Raw genomic sequence first — 8,847 nt, 5'->3', positions numbered from 1 at the left:
GAGGCGGTGAAACAGAGAGTGGGTGCTTTGTAAGTTTGATAAGGCTGCTGAATATGTTAAAGAAGGATTAACAAAAGCTGTAAAACAATTAGAAGCACACCGATTGAAAGATAGCACTTAGCTTTTGAGTGGCAGCAAGAGCGAGCAGACTTCCGGACGTGACATCAGTCTACAGCGCTAAGCTTTTTGAGTAATGTAGGATAATTCCTGGTTTGTTTGCAAAAGAAACAAACATGAGTTTTGATTAGACAGTTGACGAGCGTGTTCGAGTGCTGCCAGAAGGATTGGTGAAAACATGCGGGAAGATGTGGATATTGGACAAAGTTGCTAACTGAATTGCTTGAATTGGCACAATCACAATGTTGCAAATTCCTTGAAAGTTTGAATTATACACACATCAGTCACTCTATGGAGGAAAATAAATGTGTTCCCAACCTAACGCCATCCCCAACAGGACTCTTAAAGAGGTAGGGGAGGTTCACTCCTATGCACAGAGTGAACTATCTTGCAGCGTTTTGAAAGAGACAGATGAACAAAACAAATACGAATGCACAGATGTGGCAATTTAATTTATCCTTTGATTAATTACCTCCGTCAGGAGGTTATGTATTCACATGGGTTTTGTTTGTCGGTCTGTCATGTTAGTTCGCAAAATAACTACACATGTTACAGGGGGATTTTAATGAAACTTTTAGGAAATGTCCAAAATGGAATAAGGAACAACTACCGTATTTTCCGGACTATAAGGCGCACTTGACATCCTTCGACCTCGGAGCAATTTTATTTGGTACATGGTGTAATGATAAGTGTGACCAGTAGATGGCAGTCAAACATAAGAGATACGTGTAGACTGCACTATGATGGAAATATGACTCAAGTAAACAACAAGAACATTTGATATGTTCCATTGAAAATATAGAACATTACACACGGCGCTCAAAAATCTATCAAAGTGTTTTAGTGCGACTTTGGTAAGCTATGAATCCTCACCGCTTGATGTGCTTCAACATACGAGTATTATTATGGTGTGTGTATAAGGTAAGACATATTATCTGGCGTTTTGTTTCACAATATTATACAAAAGAAACTTTTCTTACCTTCTTGTACCTGCTGATCTGTATTTGGGATCTGCATAAATCCTGAAAACTTTGTAGTCCGTGGCGACGCCGTAGTCGATAAGTTTCTTCTTTTTCTTTATCTTCTTGTTATGGGACATTCATCCTCCACTGTTGCCATTTCTAACACAATGTAGTGTAAAGTTCTTACTTATTATATCTGTCAGTCAAATCGCCATGAAAGCACTAAAACATACCGGTGTAGTGAGTTTACATTATTCACCCAAGGAACTTTAGTTATTAGAGAGTTCCGGTCGGACGTTTTTTTTACGGGAAACATTTCTAGTGTTGTTGTTTCTGGATGAGGAGATGCTGCTCCGTTATTGATTAGGGTGTGGGTCTGAATGTCATTAAAACAGTTAGCTCCATCTTTTGACACTTCTTCCACTCCCGTCCTTGCACGCTACACCGCTACAACAAAGATGACGGGGAGAAGACGCTGCCGAAGGTGAGCCACGTAAATAAGACCGCCCACAAAACGGCGCATCCTGAAGCGACTGTAAGAAAACGGCTTGAAGATGAGAGAATCATTTCGCCACACCTAGTGTGTGTGTGACAATCATTGGTACTTTAATTTAATTAATTAATCTGTAAAACATAATCTATGCAACATTTTGACCAAAGAACCACCATTACATGTTATGTAGACCACAAGAAAGTGTTTTCCATTTAGAACAAAATAATAATAAAATTACTCCTTTAATGCGCCCTATAATCCGGTGCGCCTAAAATATGAAAAAATATTTTAAAAATAGACCATTCATCGGCAGTGCGCCTTTTAATCCGGTGCGCCTTATGGTCCGGAAAATACGGTACTTCAATTTTGTGCCTGATCCAAATAATTTCTACAAATATTTATTGTGTTACGCTTCTGTGTGCGTGCTAGTAGCTCCCACAGACAATATAGACAGAACAAGTGTGTTCACTTACTTTCTTTCATTCTGCTTTAGATAGCTCAAAAAGTTATGGGGAGATGTCATCTACCTGTCAGAAATGGAATAAGAAAGACGTGATTACTTTTTGTGGCTGATCCAGATAATTTCTATTACGTTCACTTATGTTTACATTACAAGCCTCAATTTGTGTTTATTTGTGTGTGTGTGTGTGTGCGTGTGTGTGTGTGTGTGTGTGTGTGTGTGTGTGTGTGTGTGTGTGTGTGTGTGTTCTTGTATTTCTACCCTTCTTGAGACATCAACAAGGAAAGGTACCTTCCATATGAGGACCGGTGAACAAGTTAGGACCGAAATCATGGTCCCAATACGGAAAACCATTGCATCTAATAGAGAATGTCTCATTTGCACCCCTGGTGGTCAAATCCATCAAAATTAAGGTGGTCCCAAAAAGGAGGGATTTTTCAAACTGACTGTGTGTCGGCTTTAAAAGTGCTCCCCCTCTGGTCAACATATGAAATAACAAGTGTGTAAGAAATTGAAATGCGCCCCCTTTGGCCAAAATTAATTAAAACAAATAGAATAAATATGTATACAGAGACATACTGTCATAATTTGAAGTAAATAATGAAGATTAAAAAAAATTACAAACAAAAAAATCTAAAATTAAAAAAATTAACTAAAAGCAGTCTTTTTCTCACAATGTATCGACTTCTTTCTTATAAAATTGGGAACATTTTCTCATATTCTTTCTGTTTCTGTAATATTGCAACATTTTCTCATAAAAGTATTACTTTTTTATGTAAAGTAATTACTTTTTATTGCAAAATGGTGACATTTGTCACATAAAATTCTGACTTGTATCACAATATTGCCAATTTTTTTGCTGTTCTTGTAAAATACTGACATTTTTTGAGTAAAAATATGACTTTTGTCATAATTTTGCAGAGTAAAATTCTGATTATTATTATAATATTGCCAACATTTTAAAGTTTTCTTATAAAAAATGTGACTTTTGTCGAGTAAACTTACGACTCTTTTCATAAAATTGCCAAAATGTTAAGCTTTTCTTGGAAAACTCGAACTGTTATTGAGTAAAATTCCAAATTTTATCATAATATCGCACACATGTTCAGTTTTTCTTGCAATATTTTGAGTTGCGCTGAGTAAAATTACGACATTTAGTATAATACTGCCCAGTGGCGTGCGGTGAGGTTAATGTCTGGTGAGGCACGACTGCATCATCACAGTCAGATTTACAAACATATGAACCTGCAGTGCAGGTGTACCTAATGTTGTGTCCCTGCGGTCGTTCGCGGCTCCTGCAGCGCGAGCAGTGTTGTTTTTGCACTTTTTGGCTTCTTGTTAAGTGACTTTTTTTGGGTGGATTCGGTCTTGCACGTGGAGGGTTTGGGTGTGGGCTTGGCACCAGGAGGCGGGGTTATGAGACGAGCCTCACACAGTGTGTCTTCGCAGCAGTTTTATGAATGCTCAGCACTAAAAATACGTTACACACATACAGTTGTTGACAAAATACACTGTACATTATATACCTCAGCTAACTAAACTATGGAAATGTATAATATAATTCATATAGCAATACAGTCTCACTGCACAGCAGCTCAGCAGTTAGCCGAGTCATTGCGCACAATCCATGTTGAGGCGCAACGCAGTGACGTGCCTCAACTGGCTGTTGATCACCGCACCGTCTCTTCTCAGTATTTGAACGGAAAATGTGAAAATAAAAATAAAAATAATCTAAAACTGGTGAAGTTAAATGGAAAATAACTTTAGTATAATCACTGGATACATATAACAATTTAATTTTTTTTTTTTTTTCTTTTTACTTTTTTTTTCTTTCCATGATGGCAGGTGAGGCCCCGCCTCCCCTGCCTCTAGTGACTGCACGCCACTGATACTGCCACAATTCTAAGTTTTTTTCTTGTGAAATTGTGACCATTTTCTTGTGAAATTCCAACTCATTTTTCACAACAAGCTTCTTTATATTTGCATAGTATGTATATATTATTCATGTTGTAAATACACATTTATATATATATATATATAGAAAGGGTTGTCCTAAAGAGGTAGGCATTATATGGAGGTCTCAAGAAGGTAAGAACTACAAAAATGCTGTGTGTGTGTGTGTGTGTGTGTGTGTGTGTGTGTGTGTGTGTGTGTGTGTGTGTGTGTGTGTGTGTGTGTGTGTGTGTGTGTGTGTGTGTGTGCGTGCGTGTGTGTGTGTGTGTGTGTGTGTGTGTGTGTGTGTGTGTGTGTGTGTGTGTGTGTGTGTGTGTGTGTGTGTGTGTGTGTGTGTGTTAGTGGCCCCGCCTCCACTGACAGACACAAATGTCGAAAGTCAAAAGAACAAAAGTTATTCAAAGTTTGTAAGTCAGGGGTGTCCAAAGTGCGGCCTGGGGGCCATTTGCGGCCCCCAGGTCATTTTTTAACGGCCCCACGGCACATTTTAAAGATACGATTGAAAAAAATAAAAAACATTAAAAGTGGTATTTAAAGAGCAAACAGGTGAAATGTAACAAGAAAATGTAGCAATGTTTACTTTAATCCCACAAAGCTGCCATGTAGGCTGTTTCTTTCTTTAAAAATAATAATGAATCCAAATCAATGTCATTATGAATTATTGACCTATTCAAGGCTCTAATTACGTCACATTAAATATTATGAGATATTTTTGGGGGAAAATGTTGCATATTTTGTGTTTGCCATGTAAAAACACGAGCTGTTTTTTTTAAAGAAGGGCCTAAAACGAACAAACAAAAAACATAAACAACAATAAAACTTGTAATTGACAGATAGATCTGAAGTTGATCTCGAGATTATTGTGTTAAAAGTAAACAGTAAAAAAAAAAATTATAATTTATTTTTTAACACTTTAATGAGTAGGACACTTTTGGATCCCCTACAATTTTAGTGTGATTAGTTTTTAAGTGTCATCGCTAAAAAAATAATAATGAATTAAAATCAATGGTGTTATGAGTTATTGACCTTTTTAAGGCTCCAATTATTATATAATCTCAAATATCCCACTTAAACAATGTATTGGGTGAAAATATTGCATATTTTGTGTTTTTTTCATTAAAAAAAAGGGTTTTCTTTGACAAAAAGAGCATACAATTTAAATCTTTAAAAAATGTTTTATTGACAGATAGACCTAATGTTGATCTAGAGATTTAAAAACTTGAATAATAACACAAATAATAATACTGAATAATGACACATTTTTTATATTTTTGGGACCAAAACCCTTTGGGGTCCCCGGGATCAAGCCTGAGTGGAAGCCTAAATGTATATTTTTTATACATATATTGTATTGGTTTTTAAAATAAAAAATATCAAAATGGCCCCTGCTAGCTTTGATTTTTCAATGTGCGGCCCTCAGTGGAAAAAGTCTGGACACCCCTGTTGTAAGTAAACAACATAAAGGAAGTAAAGAGGCTATTTTAAGATCATGTTATTCAATGAGGCACAGTCATCAAACTGTTTTTGTCTTAAACTATACAGCATTTGTACAAAAATTGTGTGTCAGGTGTTGTCTTCTATTTGGGTTCTTCTTACATTTGGATCAATAGGGACTTGGGTTGTACGGTATACCGGTATTAGTATAGTACCGCGATACTAATGAACCATATACCGCCTCTGAAAAGTACCGGTCCACCAGAAGGGTTGGAATTGAGGGTTAAATCACCTAAAATTATTCCTGAGCGTGGCCACTGCTGCTGCTCACTGCTCCCCTCACCTCTCAGGTGGTGGAACAAGGGGATGGGTCAAATGCAGAGGGTAATTTCACCACACCTAGTGTGTGTGTGACTATCAGTGGTACTTTAACTTTAACTTTATATTAACAGTAAATGAACAAGTAGATTAATAATTCATTTTCTACCACTTGTCCTTGATCATTTGGACAAAACAATAGAATGTAAAATGATACAATATATTACTGCATATGTCAGCAGACTAAATTAGGAGCCTTTGTTTGCTTACTTACTAATAAAATACGAGTTGTCTTGTATGTTCAAGACTGTATTTAAGGACAAACTTTAATGTACCGTAAGATTTTTTGTTAAAATAAAGCCAATAATGCAATTTTTTGTGGTCCCCTTTATTTAGAGTAGTCCCGAAAAGTATATAAATAATTTTGGTACTGGTACCGTACCAAAATATTGGTATCGGGACAACACTAGGACAATATTATACTTTTCACAAGGCACTTTATACAATAATCTACATGTCTTCATCCTGCACGGGACAAGACCAGAGTTGACCACGAAAGTAGCAATAAGACTAATGGCTGAACACCGACTTTGACCCGTCATCACTTTATCTCTTAGTGATACATGATTGTTTTCAATTAAGAGGCACTTGTACACACTAGAATTACATCTTTAGTCATTTCAAATGAGTCACTTCTTGAAAGTGTGTTGGGAAACCCCACTAAGTGAAGTGTGAGTCACAGAAGTCCAGTAAAAGGCTGAATATTTATTCAGTCTGGCTGTAATGGACGGTTCCAGACAGTGTTTATTGTGATGAGAAATAGTTATTTGTGTTGTATATTGATGCTGGAAAATAGTCTTACATTGATAATATATTGAGAATAACTACATCAGTACACTCAGCAAAATATGATAAAGCAAGTAGATATGTCAAAGCTGTTGAAATGTACAACTGGCGAATGCTAACAAGAACTATGTATCCCTTAATTTGACCTCTAACCTCCACTACCGCAAACATCTTGGGTGGGACGTCAATCACAATCAATAGATAGCTTGCTGTAATGCAGGGCAATTATCCCTGGAAGCCAAATGGTTAAAAACACACCATATTTGGCATTCGTACAATCCGAAAATCCCTTAAAATTTGAGGGCGATCAGTTAACAGCTACCAGCTGGCCTTAGACGTTTCACCTCAGATAAAGATGTGGCACATGGAAACACAATCTAAAGATGACCACAAGACAAATGGTAGCCTATTATATACAAAGATCCCATAGAAATGTCAAAATATAATTTTTGGGAAAACTGTGTGCGCTTTCACACAATGACAGGGCAATGTCAGGATGCCAATGTCAGGTGTGGCGTAAGAAATACATGTTGGACACCAACAATTGTTGACAAGATTGCAGTAAAAGGGTGTGAATGTGCCTCATGCGTCTATCAATGACCTTTCACACAGGGAAATGCCTCGAAATGTACACATCTGAGCCATTACAGTAGTGCCACATATTTACCAAAGACCTTTCGTACAGAGCCCAGCAAGGCGGGATATTGCCACAACTGTGTGCACTTTACACAGCAACATGGCATGTGGCAATCAAACCATTGGATACTTGTGACCGTAGCATAAACAATATGTGGTTGTTTATGGCCACAACCTCTATGAAGATTGTAAGGATTTGAAAAATGGCTTTGTTTAATTAAAATATGTCAGTAATAAAAGACCTTTCATCCATCTTCTTCCGCTTATCCGAAGTTGGGTCACTGGAGCAGCAACTTAAGTAGAGAAATCCAGACTTCCCTTTCCCCAGCAACTTCGTCCAGCTCTTTCCAGGGGATACCAAGGCATTCCCAGGCCAGCTGTCTCTCCAATGTCTCCTGGGTCTTCCCCGTGGCCTCCTACCGGGGGACATTCTGACCAGATGACCAAACCACCTCATCCGGCTCATCTCATTGTGAAGGAGCAGCGACTAAGGTCTAAGGTTACTCTAAGGTTAGGATAGTAGATTGATCGATAAATTGAATTTGTTGCCTTCCAGCTGAGCTCCTTCTTCACCACGACGGACCAATAAAGAGTCTGCATCACTGCAGACGCCGCACCCATCCACCTGTCGATCTCAAGATCCACTCTTCCCTCACTGAACAAGAGCCCCGGGTACTTGAACTCCTCCACTTTGGGCAGAATCAGATGGCACTCCACCCTTTTACGGACAAGAACCATGGGCTCGGACTTGGGGGTGCTGGTTTTCATCCCAGTTGCTTCACACTCAAATGCAAAACGTTCAAGTGAGAGCTGAATATCCTGGCTAGATGAAGCCACAGCATCTGCAAAAAGCAGAGACCTAAATCCTGCAGCCACAAAACCAAATCCACTTAATGCCCTGACTGGGCCTATAAATTCTGTCCAAAAAAGTTATGAACAGAATTGGTGACCAAGGGCAGCCCTGACGGAGTCCAACACTCACTTAAAATAGGTCCAACTTATTGCCGGCAATGCGGACCAAGCTCTGAAACCGATCATACAGGGAAGCGGGGCCGCCACAAATATACTCTCGTAACCCTCCCAACAGGATTTCCTGAGGGACACGGTCAAATGCCTTCTCCAAGTCCACAAAGCAGTAGATTGGTTGGGCAAACTCCCATGTACCCTCAAAAACCCTGCCAAGAGTATAGAGCTGGTCCACAGTTCCACAACGAGGACGAAAACCAAACTACTCCTCCTGAATCCAAGGTCCAGCATAGCCTCCTCTCCAGTACACCTGAATAGACCTCACCAGAAAGGCTGAGGACTGTGATCCCGCGAGACTTGGAACACACCCTGGGGTTCCCTTTCTTAAAGAGAGGAACCACCACCCCGGTCTCCCAATCCAGAGGCACCGCACCCGAAGTCCATGCAATTCTGCAAAGTCCTGTGAAACACAACAGCCCCACAGCATTCAGAGCCCTCAGGAACTCCGAGTGGATTTCATCGACTCCTGGGGCCCTTTACACTCGTTTTCTCCATCCCATTGATTGGAAAACAAAGCTATGCTAAATTAAGTTATTGCTAGCGAAAACAAATGCTTTGGGTGGACCTTACTTTCAACTCGCAGTGGGATGCTTGTAACTAAA

This window comes from Entelurus aequoreus, linkage group LG27, assembly GCF_033978785.1.
Source record: "Entelurus aequoreus isolate RoL-2023_Sb linkage group LG27, RoL_Eaeq_v1.1, whole genome shotgun sequence".
Lineage (NCBI taxonomy): Eukaryota > Metazoa > Chordata > Actinopteri > Syngnathiformes > Syngnathidae > Entelurus > Entelurus aequoreus.
Note: the sequence above shows the minus strand (reverse complement) of the source record.